At 43.1% G+C, this 22,075-nt stretch overlaps 1 protein-coding gene across 1 annotated transcript in view; it reads right to left on the bottom strand.

Annotated features, from left to right (window-relative positions):
* The window catches only part of CDH23 (cadherin related 23), a 406,157-nt gene extending 386,294 nt beyond the window's left edge, over nt 1-19,863 (bottom strand). Inside the window, exon 1 of the mRNA XM_083441382.1 lies at nt 19,291-19,863. The gene's annotated coding sequence lies outside the window, so the exon portion shown is untranslated. The remainder of the gene's footprint in view (nt 1-19,290) is intronic.
* Nucleotides 19,864-22,075: the final 2,212 nt, after the last annotated feature.

Raw genomic sequence — 22,075 nt, 5'->3', positions numbered from 1 at the left:
AATTGTATACTGCTCATGTTACTACTGCGTCCTCTACCAGACGATGCCAATTACCAATTCAAAGGCCCGCTTGCCATGATGAAGTATTAATTCAGGCTAATCTGTCTTCTTTCTGACACCAAAAGGAAATAATCTCCTTGTGGAACATTGTCAAATTATTATTTTTTTTAGAATATGAGGGAGAAAGCGCAACATATGGTTAGGAAGCTATTATGGGATGATTCTAGCTTCAGGTTTTGCAATGACAGCCATCCGGGACAGTTTACAGAGGGTCTGACCAGAGAAGTTTAAAAGGCTTTAAAAGTAATTAAGCTGCCTCTCTTATTTTAAATGCTATTATTACTGAACCACCCATTTTTGAGATGGGTACAAGACTTTTAGTTCATGCTGGATAAATCAGACTATATATATATATATATATATATATATGAATGAATTTTGATCCCTGTACAAGATGTGCTGTTACTACTAAGCCAAATAAACCCGGTATGTGAAATTTAAGTAATTCAACCAGTCACCTATGCAGGGCCAGCTTTTGTAATCCCCCCCCCATCCCTTATTACAGGGACACACTAGAATCAAAGGAGCCTTAACAAATGAGTGTGCCTTTAAATTTGCTGCCTCTCCAGTTAAAATAGACCCTTTCCAGTTAAAATGGGCTCAGACTGAGTAATAAAGTAAAGCTATGGTAGATTAACCTATTTATTAAAGACTGCATGGAAATGATATGTGGACAGCCATACAAGGTCCTTCCTATGTATGGACTTCCCCTGACCTCTCCACTGTTGAGCATTGAGTTTACCATATACAGGATATAAAATTAAGGGAGAACTTAATTTCCTGCCCATGTTATTCTGAGGAGGGAAAAAACATGGTGGTGCAAGTTCACATCTGATGCACCACTAGTCTGAACCCATGCCTACTAATTGCCAGAGAGCATTCTGTTAGAGATTGTTTTACTTCTCGGTTGAATAGGGTAGCAAGGCCAGGATCAAGTATCAGTGTGACAAACTTTCTTCTGCAGAGATCAGTTTACCAATGTGTCCAATTACATCTAAGCCTCTGTTCTCTGCTTTCAGGTCTCTGCTACCAGATGTCAGCTCTCCTCTCAGGAAAATTCTGTCTCTTCACATAATAGAAACATGGCCATACAGAACACCCCTGGGGTTTTTTTAATACAGTGTTGGGACAGCATATCTACCTGAGTCTGTGTCAGTCTGAGGACTGACCCACTGATTGTATTATTATGTTCCTTGCATGAGAACGATCAAGGTGATCGTAGATTACTAGTCTTAAATCTTTTATTACCACCTAAGGTTATATTAGCCACAATGGAAATCAGCAGTAATTCCAAAAGCCAAGGAATGGCTGATTTAAGTTTACTCCATGCTTTGTAACATTTTAGCTAATGCTAATAAAGGTATTACTCTATGGTTACTTGGACCAACACAGCTACCTGTAATTGAAGGCAATACAGATTGTTTGGTAACTTGACCCATAACTGAATGTGGAGTAGGAAAATTATAGGGAATTTTGGAATGTTGTAATTATTTTACTTTTCCTTTATTGTAAATCCTGTTTTATGGTTCACATGGTGCACATTTATGCTAGATGCAGTATTTTACCCTAAAATGTTATGAATTGAGATTTAGGCTACAATTCTATGCATGTTTACTTGGAAAGAAGCTTTATTTAACTCAGACTTTCTTTTGAGTAAGCATAGATAGGATTGTGTTATTATAAGCATTTATTTATGTCTTTAACACTTTTTTTAAGAGCTGAAATTGGAGAAAAATAGACACTTGTTTTATATTTATTATACATGGATAGAAACAAAATATTTTTGCAGTGTCAAGATTTTGAAATAGTATCTCAAAACAAGAAATTTGGGGTGTAATTGGTTGTGTTGCTAAGACTTTGTGTCTTTTGTTGACATGTTACCTAGTTACCAACCATCATTTTCTACCTGCCTTAAAACTAAGTAAATTTCAAAAGAAATTGAAACTAAGAGTCAGGAAAGACACTTTCATTTGGGTCTGAATGATACCCAAATCATAATTCTTGGTAGTAACAAATTGCCATGCAGGGTAATCAGAAACAAAATTGATATTGATAAATAAGCTTTTCTTCCTCGCAGTAGGTGGTTTATTTTAATCTAATGAGTTTTGTATTTTCTGAGCCTTCATATTCCATGATGAAGAGCTGCCTGTACTGGAATTACGAAGTACTTTGAAATATTGTAATTTTATGGCTCATTTTGTAAGGACTCTTGGAAATGAGATTTGTTCCCAGTGAAGAATCTCACCTCCTACCCCCACCACCCATAGTGATTAAAAACGGTCCCTTAATAAATATAGTTCACTGGCACTTCATATAGAGGATAAATATGATATTATAGAAGTATGACTACTATTCTGCAGCCATGATGCCAAAAGCTATTACAGACTTGGAATAGTCGCTCAGTAACTTTAAGGTGTTATTTGTGTGGCAGAACTCTGCATTTAAGAAGCTTGGCACCTCCACTTCAAATGGATATCAGACATTCCTGTGTTGCAAAACGCCTGTCAGATACGCTGCCAGGTGAAACAGATAGTAGCTTTGGGCCAGATGAAACAATGGACCAGGTGGACTCAGTGTAAGGCAACTTCATGTTTGGCACAATGGTCCTACAACTCCACAGGTGGCGGTACTTTTCTTGGGGAGTGTGCAGACTCCCACAAAGTTCCCAGCACCACCTTTTGGATTGCATATGCACACTGCCACTCCGGCTTCACTGAGTTGTGCATCTGCCGTATTGTCTATACTCTGAATACAATGATTCTCTCTCTCTCCTCTCTCTTTTCACCCCTAGGGCCCACTTGAGAGTACCGACAATGAGTGAGGCCCTCCAATCACAAAATGGCCGCACAGGAGATGAAGCTAATAACAAAATGGCAGCATACAGAGCCAGAGATGGCAATTACTTGCACAATTTTATATTGTAATTTAACCCCTCTTTGGGAATTCTTTGCCACAGCAATTTCTATGTGGCAAGGAAATGGAGCTCCATAGTCCATTTTCCTCAAAGATTAAAGACTGGCATAGTCTCTGGAGACATTGTGACTCAGCCTCCCCATTCTCACCAGGATTTGCTGCACCAGAGGCTCTAAAGCAGGCTTTTTAATTTTTTCATTCCCCCTCCCCTGCGCATGCTGCTCAAAATATTTTTGCTCATCTCCTGCCATTTCCTCTCTCCTCCTTTCACACTTGTACAGTGGTACCTCGGGTTACAGACACTTCAAGTTACATACGCTTCAGGTTACAGACTCCGCTAACCCAGAAATAGTACCTCAGGTTTAAAACTTTGCTTCAGGATGACAACAGAAATCATGCTCTGGTGGCGCGGCGGCAGCAGGAGGCCCCATTAGCTAAAGTGGGGCTTCAGGTTAAGAACAGTTTCAGGTTAAGAACGGACCTCCGGAACGAATTAAGTACTTAACCCGAGGTACCACTGTATTCCGTTCCCCTCCGAACTGCCTGCTTCTCTCCTCCCTGCTCCTTTTACATTCACTTCTTCCTCCTGTAACAGCTTTCTTCTCCCATTTCCCACTATTCTAGCCCCAGTTGTTGTTGTTATATTATTTATTATTATTATTAGTAGTAGTAGTAGTAGTAGTAGTAGTAATAGTAGTAGTACTGTAATATTTTACCTGTCATTCAAAAGTTTTTCTGGTCCTTTCCCTTTAGAAAAGGGGGATCCCATTTTCTCTCCCCCCACAACCCAAACTTCTGTTGTCTTCCAGATCATTTTATTTAGCATGTTGGGAGTTGCTGGCGCTAGCAAGTGGGGGAAGCGAGGAAGCCCTGGATGGTTCCTTGCCCACTGTTTGAGAACCACTCCTTTATTACAAAAGGAAGCCACCTTCCTAACACACAAAAAGTCCACTCTTCTTTTCACTTTATGGAACATTTTTAGGTTATAAGCAAAAATTCAGAGCAAAAAAGAAAATCCTATGAAACTGCATGTAATGGGGAAAAATGAGCAACAATGCATACTGCCTTACAAGTGCACTAATTTAGGGAAAAAATGTTCTGGTTTTGCTCTTGTAGTACTTTCCATGAATAAAGCCTCATTCAGTTGAAGTCACTGCTAACGCTCCCATTGACTTCAAAGTGATAAGGCTTTCCCTGCCACAATAGATTTGAGAGACTTCTGGTCAAACACCCCCCCCCCCCAAATCTATATAGGTTTTCAGGCAATGCAGGGAACACCAGCTTTTGTGTTGGGCTTATGAAAACAGATTTTGTAAGCCTCTGTGGGAACCCATCTTTTTAGGTCTGAAAGTCCTTAGTCCAATTCAATATACTGTATACATAATGGAATAGTGGCTGCCATGTTCCCTTTTAGCTATATATTCTTTGCTCAGACTCACAAAGGGAAACTAACTTTACAATGGTTTTAGAATAGCACAGGGTGGTTAAACAACCCAAGAGTGATATCTGTCCCCCAAGAGGCTTCTGTGACCCTGCAAGACCCTTCCATAATTTGTCATTTTAATTTTTTATTATTAATTAATTATGATGATGATGATGAAAATGGCTGAGCCTATGGGTCCCCAGCTGTGATACTGTGGTGCCAAAAGGGTTTTCCACCTCATCTCCAAGGCAAATAAAATAAAATAAAATAAAAATCCATTTCTTTTACTTTACTTTTTTTTCTTACTAACTACATTCCCATACATCTCCAGCTGTGGTACTGTGGTTCCAAAAGTTTTCCATGTTCCTCCAAACCCCCCACATTTGCCTATTTAACAAATACTAATTTTGTTTGGTTTTTGGTTGGTTAGGGGAGAGAGACCTCCTGCTGGCCATCAGGCAATGATGGCTCTTTCCACCTGCCTTGCCCCACCCTCCAGCTTCAGCAGTCTTCATAAAAGATGGAGCCAGCTTGTTTCCTCCTGCTCCAGAGGGGAGGACCCGAAGGACAAGAGCTATTCAACAGTGGAACAGACTCCCTTGGCAGGTTGTGGACTCTCCTTCAATGGAAGATTTTAAGCTGAAATTGGGTGGCCAGCTGTCACAGATGCTTTTATTGTGATTCCTGCATTGCAGCTCTACTGCTCTATGACTCTATGAAATCTGAATTCCATGTTGCAGTCTATACACACACCAAGTATTAGCTGCATAGACAGGAAATACTTAATTCTTTCTCAGTGTCTAAATATTTTTAAATCAGGTTGATATTTGCATACCTTTTTGAAAAGAAAGTGGCACAGCTTTATTTTTTACAGGAGCTTCTTCAAGGAGGTGAAAGACCACACGTTGACTTTAAAGGCGTGGGTGGGGGAGAGATACGCAACAGCTTACCCTGGACAGCCTGAGCAATGAAAGCTCCACGTAAAATGTAATCTAAATCAAGAGGTTCCTTGCTGCTTTCGCACAAAGCTCACTTAACTCTTAGGGAGAGGCTCTTTGCTTCTGGAGGCTCTTCAAGGCTAATCAGGGTGATGGTCTGTCTGAAACAGGAACACCATGGGCATTCCATGGCTAATCAGCCACAGTCAAAACGAAATTGGGGGTTAGTGAAAAGGGACAACTGAGAAGCCATCAAAACCTTAAAGTACCAAAGTCAGCATGGCTGGGATTCTTTGCAGCATATAGAGAGGCATTTTAGCAAACAGAACAAATAGGTTCTGCAATTGCAATCAGGTAAATTTACATACAATGTGTGTGTCCTCTTTCCCACCCCAAACTCAGGAGGGAGAGAGTTGAGTCACAAAGAATATGGCAAGGACAAAGATGCTGAAGGTATTGTGACCAGTGGAAGCAAAAAAAAAAAAGGGGGGGTGGTTGGAAGTGGTGAAAAGCATATCAAATTAACTGACCACTACAGTGCCCCCCATGCCCAAAGTGAAAGCTAAAAATATAATCTGGAAAGGCAGCACTTCTGCAGGATTCTGCTGCAACACCCAGATTTTACTTTACAGGCTCAGTTTTCAAAACATGAAGGTGTGTGAATTCTTAGTGCGGCAGGCACGGTCGTCAACAAGGCTGATGCCAACACTTTTTTCACTCCTTCACCACCTCATTCTTCAAAACCAGCCTGCCTCAGGCCCTGGCATGTCAGCTGCCTCCGTGCCAATGCATTGTCCTTCACCACCCTTGCAATCAAAAGTCGTGAGAAAAGTTCAAAACACTGGGGAGTTAGCTGCTGCTACGGCACAAGTATCAGCAAGGAGCCTCAGTGCACTTTGTTCCTAGAAGCAAAGGAGGTTAAGGGAAGAGATGGTTGCCATCCTTTAAGCATCAAGCACATTGTGTACCACAAGGTTGCTGTAGTAACATAAAAGGAGTGATGGACTGGAAAGGAGGCTGAACCCCAGACTATAGTATGGGAACTCTAGAATAGAAGGTAGGGTGGGTGAGAGATGTTACTTTGTGCCTCTTGTGAGACTCTGCTGCCCATTCAAAAACAATATGAAGTGTGTGTAGGGTTGTTGTTGTTTTTGTTTTGGATGGCAGTAATAGAAAAAAAAAACCCTGAAAGTGTTTTGAGAAGTTGGAAGGAAACTGGAGAAAAATAATATAAAAGCAAAGAGTTAAAAACAGCAACAATCCAGAAGACAGAGAAAAGATGAAACAAAAAGGCAGGGGGAGCCAAAGCAATACAGAAGGAGGAAGTCTGAAAGCAGAACACATGCGGAAGAGACGGGTGTAAAAAAGATTTTGATGGGAAGGGAAAAACTAATTTATTCATTAAATTGCATAGTTAGAGATGTGAGCAAAAAAATGGTTCTGAAGTTTTGTTTGGTCCAATGTCCATCAGGGGAACCTCACTGTGAAAAATCTCAATAATTATTTATTGTCCATATCCCATGACATACCTGCAGTCCCTTCCAGTCAATTGATCAATTTCCAGTTATTTGATTAGTGCTCAGTAATAACCAGAATTTTAATGGCAGGTCATATTTTTGAGGCTGTTTGATGCCCCCAAACACCCCACAGCAACAAGCCACACATTAGAGCAAGTTGTGTCTCAAGGCAATTGGCTCTGTGGCTTGCAGCAATGAATTCAGCACTTCCAGTGGGGACAGCTCCTGTTGCAGTCCACTTTTTAAATCCGAGATGGGCAACGTTCACAACTTAATATTAATAGTTGCAAAACCTTCACACACAAGCAGACACATTTATAATTAGTCTTAATAAGAGTGCCTGCTTTACTCAATTAATGTGTCAGATCCACAGAGGTCACCCAAATACTCCCCACAGCTGATAAAGTATTGCATTATTTCTGTCAGTCCACCTGAAAATTCTCGTTCTCTCTACAGTTCTATGTCTTTCCTCTTTTCTAATAGCCTTCTTCAGCCCTCAGTTCTTTCATTCATGAATCATTCAATTTTGACCAACCCTTCTACGGTAAAAGTAATTTCAGCTGTTGCATTTCCATAGTGTAACAGAATCCTGACTCACAGCTGGCATTTTTAACAACCAACTTCAACAATAAGGAGCCCTGCTAGACCACAGCCCTGTTCCTTAAGCTTACATGCGACAGCCAGATATGCCATCTGAAACAGCTCAACTTTTCCCCTAGTAAGTGACAAATCAGAGAATACAAACTCTGAAAAGCTACCTCCCTTAAGCTTTTCAATTTCGTGTTATTCATTCTTCAGATCACTCTGACATTTAGTTCCAAATCATAATGTGATTCAGATACCATCTGTGAAAAATATGAACCTCTTTTCTCAGGAAGGGAGTTTTCTTCTGACCAAATCACAGTTGTGTGTGTGTGTATTTGTGGCAAATTGGGGCAATGCCTCCTCAAGTTCAAACTCCTGGTGTATAGGGTTATATTCAACATAATAAATGGCTGGGGAACCACTGGGAGAAGATTTGGGGGCATGTGGGAGCTGAAGGGGGAAGGAGAGGAAGATGAGGTCTTTCTGCACTTTCAGAAGCCTACTCAAAAAATTCTGAATTCTGACCATATATTTAAAATAGTAAGTGGGTAGAAAGCCATTTGAGGCAGAGAGTTGGGCTGTGACTGGAGAGGTCCAAGTTCAAATCTCCATTCAGCCATGAGGGTCAGTGAATGACCTTTGGCTAGCCACCCACCCCCTCACCCTAAGTCCTCTCTTAGGGCTATTGTGAAGCTAGAATAGGAAAACTCCCATTGGCAATATCCTAAGCTCCTTAGAAAAAGGGCAGGATAGAACCATAAGTGGGGGAAACACTCAACGTTCGCTGAGGGTGAAAAAAAGGCAAATTGCAAACAGGACATGGCTTTTACTACTTTTATTACTTTCTCCTTGGGTATAATCACAAACTTTTACAGTGTTGCCTTTGCAGCCCATGAGACTAACAAATTGCTTGAGAAGTATTAAAAATAAGAATGGGTGCTCATGATTTCAGCAGTGTGGGGAACCTAAACTCTGAAAACTTGTTACACTGATTACCCAAATTAGTCCCGTCCCCCCCCCCCCCGAGCTACTGAATTCTTGAGGATGAAATTATTCTGGATCAATCAATTAAGAAAATATACAGAATGTGATTTTGTATCTGTAGCCCTGTTAATGCAGGCTTTAGAACCTCTCTTACTTTTATTCTGTAGCAGTTACAATGGCAATGTAAACAATTGTATCAGCTTGGTTTGAATTCTGGTCCTCAGCAGGTTCTGCACAGAGAGAGAGAGAGACTAGCTGCATATATACCACTAGCAGTCCCACTTTGGGCTCCATTCGAATCTACGGTGTTGTTTTTATTCTCCTCTTGTCCTCTCCTTGAATGTTCAGGAAACTTTAAGCAGGGCTTTTTCTTCCAGTACCACAGCAGTTAATCTAATATAGCCAGTAAATCACTCTGTTACTCGTAATCTTTTTATTCTGGTAAGTCACACTACCTCAGCTTGGCTGCTCTCTCTTATTTTTAACCTGTCAGTCTCTAGCTACAATTAAGTTTTCTACTATGAATAGAAGCCAGAGCAGCTGAGGTCTAAATCACATCTCTATTCCAGTGACAACACATGCTCTTTTTTTCCTTTAAGGAGCAACTCTTTCTTTCTTTTTCCCTTTCTTTCTTCTTGCCTTGGGGAAGATCCACATGACAGGATCTACCTAATGCAACTATCTGCAAAAGCAAAAGTTGAAATCCCTGGTTCTCAGGCTCTCGCGCTCAATAGCCTCCAGCTCAGCAAATGTGAAAGGAGAAGGATTGTTGCCACATTCAGTAATGCTTAGAATCATTGAGCTCACTGGAGGTTGCAGGTGATGAGCCTGTGGATCTGTAACCAGGCCTGTAAGCTTTTGTGATCCTTTGGTTGAGCCAATGACCACAAGGCAGATTTAGGCAGCTGCAATCCAGGGCACTGAACACAGTTCCAGTCCCTGGTGACATCATCTGCTTGGACCTATGCCCTGCACCTGGCTAGAAATGAAGAGCCAATTACTTTCCATGTATCTCTCTGCTACTTCTGGAGTTTTATAATAGCACAATGTACCACAACAGGTACTGCATGGTCGGAAGCAAGCCAACTTTTGAGACCATGGTTGTTGTGACCCCATGATAGGAACTTTCCCACATTTGCTGGATATGGGGACCTCTACAATGCTATTTTCACATATACTGCCAACCTAGCAGTTCGAAAGCATGCTAGTGCAGGTAGATAAATAGGTACCACTGTGGCAGGAAGGTAAACGGTGTTTCTATGCACTCTGGCTTCTGTCACGGTGTTCCATTGCACCAGAAGCGGTTAAGTCATGCTGGCCACATGACCCAGAAAACTGTCTGTGAACAAATGCTGGCTCCCTTGGCCTGAAAGCGAGATGAGCGCTGCAACCCCATAGTCACCTTTGACTGGACTTAACTGTCCAGGGGTCCTTTACTTCCTTTATCTTTTTACCTATTTTCACATATAATGTGAAACTAGGTTTTGAACATTTTAGTAATTAGAACCCACGTGATGAATTAATGAAAACAGGGAAGGTATTCTGTTACACCTGCAGAGATGTGTTGAATAGCGACAGATGTACTTTTCAGGAGAAGAATGACACAGTCTGTCTAGGGGCTATGATGAATCCTTCACACAGAAACCTGAAAAAACTTACCCAACCTATTCACTAGCAGAAGTTTACACCATAAAGCAGACACCAAGCTATGTGTGCCATGAATAGCAGTGCAACACCTACAATTCTGGAAGAGCCTCACAATTCAAGTGAGTCAAACACATTAGCCAGAGGCTAATGTACCACTGCACTGTAATGTTTACAATCTCATGCTGAATAGATATATCTGTCCCCACCGCAAATAAACCACTGTGTTCCATAATATGGGGAGATAAGTATATATAGCACAGTTAGCACTCCTGACCTGTATGGCACATGTGTAAGACTAGCCATTTGTGCTTTTTTTAGCCACCAGTAGGCCCACTGAAATAAATCAGGGTTTCCCAAACTTGGGTCTCCAGGTGTTTTTTGGACTACAATACCCATCATCCCTGACCACGGGTCCTGTTAGCTAGGGATAATGGGAGTTGTAGTCCAAAGACAGCTGGAAACCCTGAAATAAATGAGCATGACTAAGTTAGGCTCATTAATTTCAAAGGGTCTACTCTGAGTAAAACTTAGTTGACTACCACCCCATTTTTAAGAGCAATTATGTGGGCTTTCGTGCTTCATATCATACCAAAGTCAGAAATCACTTTCTTTAAAATGTTAATTATAATAATAATGCTATAGCCATTTTTGTCATGTACATTGCCATAGCAATAATGATAGGGAAGAAGAAGAAAATGCCACACATTCTTTGTATACACTTTTGCAATATTATCTTGAACATATTCAATATGAGACCTTTGAACTTTACTAGAACTCCCTTACCGACCTCTCCAAATGAAATCTGAAATGGTGTCCCTTCCTTAAGTGTAGTGGGGTCAGAAGCACTAAAGATGATCACCAAATCTCTTCAGTTTTTGGCATTTTAACATGATCTAAATGTACATCTTAACTCTACCTTTTGTGGGCTTTTTGGAATTATGCTATCAATAGAATTTTTTTTAAAAGGAAGGTGTTTGCTAGCTGCGTCATGCATTGCGGCGTCTGCTACCTATGCCTCTCATTGAGGGGGTTTATCTAAGAGGCTTGCTAGAAAACTAGGCACGAGAGAGAGAGAGAGAGAGAGAGAGAGAGAGAGAGAGAGAATGCAGGCTATTACACATTCACTGCCCACAAGTCTCTGTTAAGCTTGGATTCTAGTTATCTAGGCCAACCCGGCTGCTGCTTTGCAATGCTATGTAGTTATAGGCAATTTGGCCAACTGGCATACAGGCTCCCCCCTTGTGACAACAGAAACGTCCAAAAAAAATACCCAGCTGTCTATATTATATGCAGGTGTGTGCCATTGCTTGAAGGGATGGCTAAGCAAAGGACTTATCACACTTGAACCTTTGGGGATTAAGTAGCAAAATATACTGCATTTGAGTGAAATCTGACCAAAAGAGAGCTTATTGACCATTCAATTGGATTTGAATGTGCCACTGTCCAAAAACTATGTTCACTGCTTATGCGCATTACCTTGCATGCTACAGATTTTCCAAACTGCTCCCTGGTATCCCTGCTGTCTACAAGTCATAAACCTGTGCGATGCGGGTACATCTTGTCGCAAAATCCTAATACAACTGTCATGCTGGAGTGATTTTACAAAACAACTCACATTCAAAGAAGGAAAGGATAAGATTGCTGTCTAATCATCTCCTTGAGCTAATCTTTACTTCATTTTTCTCTCCAGGAAGATCTCATAGAATGAGCTTATGACACTCAGTGAGAGATCCTGAGAGCCAGGGGAGCATGCCAGGCATGACCAGACCTCATCTTGTTCCACTGAGTCAACATTCCAAGTACCTTTGAGGGGAGAAAAATGGCCTCATGCAATAGTAATAGCAGATTGATTATTCCATTACTGTCAGTGCCTAGGGGAAGAATTCCTCTACATTTTCTACTCTGCACCAGGAAGACTTGAAACATTCAGAGGAAGGGTTTCCTCATAAGGTCTTGGCAATCTCAGAACAGGCAAGGGGGGGGGGGCTTAAATTGCCTTCTTCCTGAAGGGAGAGAGGGGTGGGTGTGTTTTATGTCAAAACCAGCCTTGAAAATATGTATGCAAGAGTTACTAGTCCACAAGAATTTACATTATTCTCGAAGCTACAAACATGAATCTGACCAAACTGCGGGAGGAAGTGGAATACAGAAGTGCCTGGCGTGCTCTGGTCCATGGGGTCGCGAAGAGTTGGACACAACTAAACGACTAAACAACAACAATCTATACATTTGTATGTTAGTAATTTGTGCCACACTGAAAACATTAAAGAAAGAAAAATAGTACACTTCCATTTGCATAGAAAATTCCTTGCCTGGTTACCTAGAGGAAACCCCCTCCAAAGCCACTCCATATTCACTTGATGAAACCAAGCTATTTGTCTGATCAGCTATGTGCACCAGCATAGCTTATCACAAGTCTGGGGCGCTGGGATCTGACACGGTGTTTCAATGTGCACAGCTGGTCCCCACTTAGAAGTCCCTTAGAAGTCTCACCCACCCAGTTCAAAGCCACAAGGTGGTTCTCAGTTCCTTATTCAAATCAGGGGTTCCAATGCAGCTCGAACAAGGAATTAAACAGAAAACAGGATTTCAGTCTGGGCATCAGCATTTATCAATTGACAAGGTAGCATGGGCAAATGATCTAGGGTTGTCTAAAAATTATGTTAGAATGCAGAGATGTTCTAATCCAAATTCCTAATTCATGCTCCATTCAAGTATCTGAACTGAATGAGAAACTGAAACCAGTAAACCAACTCTAGGATTTGAAATTATATGAAGAAATGATAACCATACCTGTCTTCTCCCTCTTATCTAGATATGCTGTACCTTCCTAGTGACAGATGTAGCATCCATATTCATGACTGAATTTTTGCACTATCACGCAGACTTTAATCAGGGCCTTTCCCCAACTTTGATGGTCTTAATCCATTGGACTGGCCCTGTGTAAGAGACACACCCATGTATTGCCTTGTGCAATAGTGCAACCCCGTAATTTTACACCTAGGACTATGGAAACACCATATGATTTTTTTAAAAAGCAGCTCAGGTTTGCAACTATTTGCAGAATCAAGACCCACGGAAGAAGATGCATGCTGCCTTGGGAATGTTTATGCGCTAAGAACCATGAAAATTAGACAAAGATACAACCAAACAGCAAGTATAGCATATAATAAATTCAGACAGGTAAATTAGAAAAGCCAACCAAAATGGAATTCCAATTCCATATAATAATTTGTACTACTAAGTGAGGGTCAAAGTGCACTGCTTTGCAGAAATTTTACAAAAGTTAGATACAGTAACCAATAACACATCACACATCAAGGGGGGGGGGAGAATGTTTTCCTACACCATTCAGGGGATACATCAGAAATCTATGTATCCAGGAAGTTTGCTATTTTCAGCAAAAAGTATCACCCAAGCTATTATGGAACCCATGCCTCTTAACATCAAAATGCACTAACAGCCTCATACTCAACATGTTCATTCAGAAGTACACCCTAATCTTATTTGGACTTGCTTCTTGGAAAGTATGTTTAGGATTACAATCTCAAGAAAGCAACAACATTATTGTTTAAGTGCCTGCTGTGAGACTGGAAGGGTCAAAGCAGATTTGCAGGCAAGCAAAAACATCACCATCGGCATTATACCTCGCCAGGCAACAACCACAGCCCAACCTGGTTGCATATCAAGTTCTTAACTAAAGAAGGTTAAACACAACAGCAAGCAGAGAGATCCAGAAGAGGCTCTCTCTCTTGCCTTGCCACCTCACCAATCCAATGATCTTAAGATATCATGCAGCAGAACGGTTCCAAAAGTTTTTCATGAGCACCACTTCAGGTCCACTTTCCACCTCTATTTTCTCACCCCCTCCCCCAAAACATAATGAGAACGTGAGAGGGAAACCCTCTTTATCACCCATTCCCAAAGACTATATAACACCCAGGAAAGGTGGCAGGCAAGAAAACATCCTTCCACTTTGTGAAAATCAGGACTTTGTTATCTATGCCAACAAAGCCCATTCCTACCTGCTTAAGAACTTGTTGAAATGTTAAAAGGCTAGTTCACTTCCAGTTCAAACCACCACTTTGCCTGCCATTTGTGGCATCTCTTCAACCATGCAAAGTAAGGCCGCTGACAGATGTTCTCCTTGAGGGAGATTAAGCTGAAAATCAAGCCTTCAGAGAGATCAAAGCAATGTTTACCTGCTTCTAACCCAAGTCCTCCTTCCCTTCACCGAACCCACTGCAGTTTTCAAGTGAGCAGGTGGAAGAAGAGGCTGGGTAGATACTGTAACTGGGAATGCTCTTTAAACAGGTTTTCCCTGCCCCCTCCACCAGTGTGAAGCTGATTCCTAGTTCTATATTTGCAGTTCCTGGGACCCTATTTGATTCAAAGGTGCAGATGCTGAATGAATAAGTACTTCAGATCTGAATACCACATTCACCAGCCCTTTCATATCCTCCAAGCTTCCTTCATCACAAAGGATATAAGAGGGAGCACTTTGGGGAGCGGAGAGCATCAGCTGGTTGTGGCATGGCCTCCTTTGCTGGGCAGGTTCGTTTGCCTGTTATGCACAACTGAATACTAGCAAAGGCCAGTAAGTCAAAGCTGGTCCTTCTGTAAAGAAAAGAAAGCATAGGAGATTTCTTGTGAGGAGAAAGGGTGCCAGTGCCCCCATTTGCCTAACTTATACAACCAAATCCCAGTTGTTCTTTGGGGCTATGTATGCAGCTCAGGATCAAATAAGGATCTAGTAAGGAGCAACATAAGGCTAATGTGGGTAAAACTCTCTTTCTCTATGAGCTGGGAAAATGGAGCATGCACACAGGTAGGCATCCTTCTGCCACCTGTCAAGAAGATGCCCTTTTCTTTGCGTTTTATCTCTTTGCTTTGATACCTGCTTGGCTCAATCACTTAGGTTTCAATAAGCAGATGAAGGAGGGCGGGCAAAAGGATGTTGCTGGACATTGTTGGCGTCAGTGTGCAAAGCTACTAGCCGTCAGAAATACAATGGTTTTTAATCTAGAGGTATGTTGTGGAATATATAATGTATACTAATTCTGAGTCTAGGTCACCACTCCTGGCTGTGATCCTCTGAAGAAAGATTAAAACACCTACCACAGTTGTTCTCCATGCCTTACTTATTTTTATTATCTCTCTAACTTTTTTTGGTTCTCTTTTATGTTCTCTCTAACTCCCCCCCCCCCCAAATTTCATCCTTGCCTGAATAAAGTCTGTCTTTGGACACCACTAAAACAATAGCATGTGATCAAGAAAGAAGTATATTTGCCCTTCACCTAATCTATTAACATTTAAATCAGATTCTGCAAAAGTGGGCATCTTTAAGTGGGGTATGAGCCATAACTCACATGAACAAGTTACTAAGTTCGTAGTTATGGCTGGTACAAAAAGCAGAAGAGCAACATAAATTAGTAAATTGTTCCTGCAGACAGTGCTTTTCTTTATAGAATATTAAGATAAGACAATTCTTGAACTATGCCCATCTACAACTCATCCACCTCATTGTGAAAAATACTCAAGCACTGAATTATTGCTGGTCTCTCTTCTTCTCCCCATCCCTTGGCCAAGATGCCAATAGGTAGCCGGTCAGCTAAAAATAGTACAGGTTGCCTCCAGATCCCATCCCTCCCTGCTTTTAACACCTTTAACCCTGAATATATGCAGTTAAAGATGCCAAGAGGGGGAAAGGGAGAAGCTATGAGTAAAAAAAAAGTACTTCATGTAGAGTGGAAAGAGAAACAGGAAAGAATAGGAGATCCCTGGAACAATTGCAGCAGAATACATTAATGTGCTAAAACACAGGGCAACACTTTTGTGGCGGTGCATTGTTGCTTTTTTGGGTAGGGGTAGGAATCCACCCAGAGGATTCCCCAGGCTACATTTGAAAATAGACAGTGTCAGAGGGAGAAGGGTCAGAAGGAAACCCCTCCAGGCACAGGATGCCATTACATACTGCAGCTTGTGCCACTTCCCTGCCCACCCCCTCAATTGCTGGATCCCTGTAGTTACTTGAAAGAAAGACACTTTCCACACATAGATTATAAGTGAATAAAATTGCAAATCAAATTAAGGCTGCAATCCTTGTGTACTCAAAGTTTCATTGGAGTCAACAGGACTTGCTTGGGAGAAAACACATTTAGAATGTGATCATTCATACGAAGCACTGTATAGCATCGTTTCTCTTTCATGTAATTTTTTCTAACATATGGGGGAAGGCATGTTACTCCCCAGCCCCACCCCCCACCCCCCAATGAACTATGCTCTTCTTTGGTCATCACCCATGCAGAAAGTTTTTTTCCCTGGTGCACCTCGGACAAGATTACTTCACAAAATTACACTGAAACAATGGGAGGCGTGCTTCCAGTACACTGGGACTCATTCAGAAGACAGGGTTTTTAGATGGGACCCATTCAACCAACCCCACCACAGAGGGAGAGCTTGCTCAATCATCTGCCCACCCTTGAGGACACTTGCTGAGTCTTACTCAGACCCTTCAAAAGGCAACACACGGGGTTTTAAGTACATGGTATTCCAAGTGATCCCCATTGCTTGCAAAGTAACCCTAAGCACAGCTGCATAGGACAACTCTGGAGGTATGGAGCTTTATAGGTGAAGGAATTTGATAAGCCAGGAGGTGCTTGCTGGAAGTTAGTTAACATTTAGCTTCACATTCAAGGGATGGAGGTCCCTGCTTAGTCTGTCACACAGCTTAGGGCAGCCTGAATGTGCTGCTTTCTAGGACTAGGCTCAGCAGCCTCCTTTGTGTTAAGGTTTTCATGCCTTAGCACACTTATCTGGGGCTTTGGGGTATGACAAGAAAGTGGTTAGAAGAGCTGACTAACATTACTGTACAAAAGCTGCCTTGAACTATATGATGAAAGTCAGGGTATAGATATTCTAAACAGAGAAGCATTTCAGGCGTTGCAGCCCCCATCCCACTCTGATGCATCTGTCGAGTCAAGTTCCATGCTTTTAAAGAAGCTCTATGTGTATGTAACAGTCACTGAAATTAATAGAACTTAATGCCAAATAGGAGCAGTGCAACGTTAGATGCTGTTTGGGGAGTACAACTGCCAAACAGATGAGCACTTTAAAAAGGACTGCAGGCGACCTGATCACATTTAGTAAGGAATAAATCCCGCAGAATTCAGTATGAGTAGTTTCCAAAAATGGGATTGCACTGCCCAGATGCAGTCGTATGGGCAGCCCCCAGACAGTGATTACTGGGTAAAACAACTTGTCAGCAAAATTGCATTCCCATCCAACAAGTGCGTCCAAAGTAGCGATCAGTGCATGTTTGTGTGTCTTCATTACCATGCAACCTGGTCATTCCAAAGGACTAAGGAAGCTTTGCTGGTTTGGAATATCTATATGATTAGGCAGCAGACACCGAGAGCTGCCCCACCTTCCTGCTTGGTGCCCTAGGTGGGCATCAGGTGTCAGACTTCTATTAATTTGCCAGAGAAACTCTGGAGGTTGCCAGCTCTTAATTGTCCTCCTGCCTGGTGTCTTTAACAGCTTAAACTTTTCCCAGCACGGAGCTGGAGTGGTAGGGAAAGCTTTGTTTTTATGTACTTATTTAGCCTTTTGCAAGGTGCACATAATTTCAAAAGCTCTGCAATAAAGGGAGGGGAGAGAACAGAAGTTGCCAGCCCTATACGCTCTCTATTATACACTTGGGAGTCTAACTGATCTTCAAATTTCATGCTCCTTTTCACCGTATTTCCAAGCTCTCAGTGCAATTATACACACACTTACTGGGAGAAAGTCCTGTTCAATTCTAAGTAAATATGCACAAGGTAATGCTGTAAGTTGCCTTCATTGCAGAAACTACATCAGAACAGGTGGTCAAAGAGAAAAAAGCAACCGTGTCTGGGTAACCCAATCCTATAGATGTTTACTCAGAAGTAAGTCCTAGCGAGTTTAGTGGGGCTTTCTCCTAAGTGAGTATGCATAGGGTTGCAGCACTATCTATCTATCTATCTATCTATCTATCATCTATCATCTATAGCTGCTTAGATTGTCATTATTTTATGTTATGGCTTCTTTCACTGTTCATTTTTGCACGATTGGATTCAACACTCTTAGAGGCTGCATTTAAAAAGACACTTGAACATGCTCTTGGTATTAAAATTGCTCTTTTTTAAAAAAAGCAAAACCCTATTTTACTTTATTATTAATGCTGATCCTATATTCCAATTTGTTTTAGTTCACTACACAGTTGTCATAGGGTTTTCCTACTGCATTTTGCTTGGCTGGGGTGGTTAGAAAAGTCAACTCAGAAGTATCATCAATAAAGAAGACCCTGGCAACACAATCCCATGCATGTTGACTCAGAAACAAGTCCCACTGTTTTCAATGGTGCTTATTCCCTTGCAAGAGTGCTCAAGATGAGAACCCAAAGAGGAGGATGCTTCTCTCCCCCCCCCCCCATTTTCTACCAGTCATCTGGTGGATAAAAGCGTAGCTAGCAAACCCACTGAAGCCCAGCCAGATCCTATGCATGTTTACTCAGAAGTAAGCCCTCGTGTTCTATGGGGTTTATGTGCAACTACAAGAATCTTAGCACCATTACAGACTCTCGGTGGTTCTGCAGCCTCCTACTCAAGTCAAAAGAAAGACCCATTCATTCAGCTTGCTTCCCAGGTCCGTGGATATAGAATTGCAGCCTCAGAATATTTAAGGCTGAAATCCTAAACACTCGTATCTTGAGGTGAGAACTTTCAGACAAGAAACACGCAGCGGTAGCAGCGCACCTTCTCAGTCCCCCTTCCGCCTTATTGACGCCTTCAGGGAGACACACAAACCCAGAGCGCGTGCGGGAACTGCTTTTTACAAAACCATTTTTCTCCTTCACAGAAAACAAAACAAAACCCTACTTAGAATTGCAACCTCTCTCTGTTCACTTGAGTTGCTCTCGCTCAGCTGCCACCCGCCATAAACCTCTGGAACCAGGCAGGCTATATATATAAAAACCCCCGACTAAAACCATCAGGGCGCTCCGAGTTCCGACATGGCCAAGTTAACTGAAACCGCGAGCCCGGGTCGGCGAAGGACTTTGCCAGCTCGGTCTTCGCTTCTACTCGAGGCGCGCGGAGCGTCCAAGAATCCAAGAAAGAAGAAGAAGCGCCCCTCAAAGTTCCAGCGGAGAGAAAACGCGGGAAAGGGGCGGAGTGGGGGGGGGCTCGAAACTTCGCCTTACCTGTGGGCGGCTGAGGGGGAACGAGCGGCGCGCTTGCCCAGGCTGGCGTCGGCGAGGGGTGCTCGGCTCTTGGCCAAGGAAGAGCCTGCGAAGGAATTCCTTTGGCCAGCCACAGCTCGCGGAGGGGAAGAGGTGGAGAGCGCGCGTCGTCGCCAAGTCCCGCGAAGCCAAGTCACCTCCTGCCGTCCCTTGCTCGCCGACCTTCCCAGCCCAGCGCCGGCTCTGCCATGGCCCGCCGACCGTAATCCAGTCGCTTTCCTCGACCGGGAGCCTCCTCCTGTGCCGCAGAGCGCCGCCTTCCCAACCTCGCGCTCCTCGCAGGAGTCCAGCAAAGGAGCGCGGGCGACGCCTCTTTCTCCGGCTGCTGCTGCTGCTGCTGTTGCTGCCCGGCGGCGCTTCGCTCGCCTGAGGAGCCGAGCAACTTTGGGCGCCTCCCCCTCCTGAGGGATGCGCGTGGTAGTGGGGGGGGGGGGGCGCGGCAGCAGCTCCCTCGAGGTTGGTGGCGGCGGGAGAGAAGAGGAGGAGATATATACCCCAGCGCAAGCGCGCGCTCTCTCTTTCTCTCCTCCGCCCGCGGAAGCAGCCAGGAGTCGTCGGAGAAGCAGCAGCAGCGCAGCTGGCGCGCGCGCGCGCGGACGGAGGAAGGAGCAGCAGCGGGCGAGCGGTGAATATTTCAGCTGATGTCACGGGACCCGCTGCTTTGACGACTCCGACAATCCTTCCCGCCCCGAGGGAGAAGCCGGAGCGCACGAAAGCCACCGCGCGCTCCTCTGTGGCTGCGAAACGTCGCCGAGCACAGCTCAGCACAGTCGGCTCGCTTTCGCGCGTCTGGTTTCAGTTGGGGCGGTTTTTTTACCTGAGAAAGGACGGGAGAAATTGGAAGGCATCCGCGTGCTTGAACTTCCTTGCAGGCGCGGGCTTTAAGCGCCCCCTTCCTGCTTTGGGGATCAGGGGCGGGACACAAATCCCCACAAAGGTGGAACCAAGGAATGCATTGCGACCTTGCAGTTAGCGGAATCGGCCTCCCTCTTTTTTTTCCTGACAAAGGTTGTGCACTCGAGTTGCCGACTTTTCTTTATACTGGCCCTGCTGAGCCTTCCCTAGCAAAATCATGCCCTGCAGAAATTCACCAGGTGAAGCTCTCTCCGGCATGGAAATAAAGTGATATGGTGGGGAGGCTCTATGTTCAGTCGGGTCCATGTTAAAAGCATGAGAACAGGGCCAGTAAGAGAGACAGACTGAATGCATCCAAACGGACAGCTTTCCCTATTGCTGCTTTCTTGGCATGGGGATGCAGCACCTGTTGAATTTCAGCCTGCCAAGCACCCCTGATTAAGAAGTATAGAGCCTCCATCGGGAAAAAATATAGCATGTACTAAAAAAACATAGCATGCACTCAAGCCTTCACGTTAGGCAGGTCTTGGACCAAGGATGTGTGAGTTAAAGGAGATAGGATCTCTGACCATGTGCAGAGTCCTTCTTTGCTACCAGTGAGTAACCACAGCTTTAATACACACATCTGGAATGAGGGGGACAAGGCCTGCAAACAAATTTGCAGTTCTCGTTTTATAAATTAAACACAGCTTGATTCTTTTCCTGTGATAATGACTACACTGTGACTACTTGGTTTCTGTTCTTTCCTAATGTAAGAGTCCATTGACCTTTGAAAAACTATTTCTATTTTACCCCCTTTGCCTAAATTGCGCTGCGGAAAGAATCTCGGGTTATCTCCTCTGCTCTCCATTTGAATCTGTTTGAAAAGGATGCTCTGCTTAACTATTTGTCACTTGGGAGAACAGCCATAGCTGTTCAGAATCATGGAACTTTCCCATACCATTACTTAAACAGGCTTTCCCCCTGGGATGCTCAGAAGATGAACTTATTTATTTTCTATGCGGTCTTGAAAAAGCCCTCAGGGTGGCTTACAAAATGTAAAGATTTAACACAAAGCAGCCATCAACAGCACTTTGAAAATTCATTAAATTGCAACCATTAAAACTATAGTAAACAATACAAGTCCGAAGAGCAGAAAATAAAACCTGTTTCACCTTCTGAATGTCCTTGGGGGGGGGGGGGGGAGAGATGGGTCCAAATTTCCCAAAAGCAAGGACAGAGCTAACCTGGTGGGCTTCTCTAGGACAAGAAGAGAGGGTGCTGCAGTTGAGAAAGACTTGCTCATGGCCAGCATCCTGAATTCAGTGAAGAAGAAACAAAATAAGGCAGCTTCTTAGTAGCTTTGTGACCTCCTTTAGTGGGTTCTGTGCGTGTTAGTGCTTGTTTTGACCTATAAAGCCTTTGACTTATTGGCTCAGGACCGCAATATGTCAAGGACCGCCCTCTCTCTGAGCCAGACCCTGACCCAGACTGACCCAGACCCTGCAATCATCATCTGAGACCCTTCTTCGTGTGCCTCCTCTGTGAGAGTTTCAGAGGGTGGCAACACAAGAACAGGCCTTTTTTGTGGTGGCTCCCCATTTGTAGAATGCTCTCCACAGGGAGGTTTGCCTGTTGCCTTCATTTTGTATCTTAAGGCACCAGAGAAAAAGATTCCTCTTCTCCCAGGCACTTCGGCTTATTAAATAATCTATGGCCTTTTAAACTTGGTGTGTGTGTTGTTTTTAATTGTTACAATGGTATGTGTTTTTATGTTGTAAACTGTCCTGTGATCCTTTCTAGTTTTAATTTTGTTTTGGTTTTTGTATTTACATTGTAAGTTGCTCTGAGTTTACTTTTCATTTGTTTAAAAAAAGTGACCAATGAGTGCAATAAATAATAACATATGGGG

This window comes from Podarcis tiliguerta (genome assembly GCF_965153285.1).
Source record: "Podarcis tiliguerta genome assembly, chromosome: 5".
NCBI classification, from domain to species: Eukaryota; Metazoa; Chordata; class Lepidosauria; order Squamata; family Lacertidae; genus Podarcis; species Podarcis tiliguerta.
Note: the sequence above shows the minus strand (reverse complement) of the source record. Positions and strands in the feature narration are given on the sequence as shown.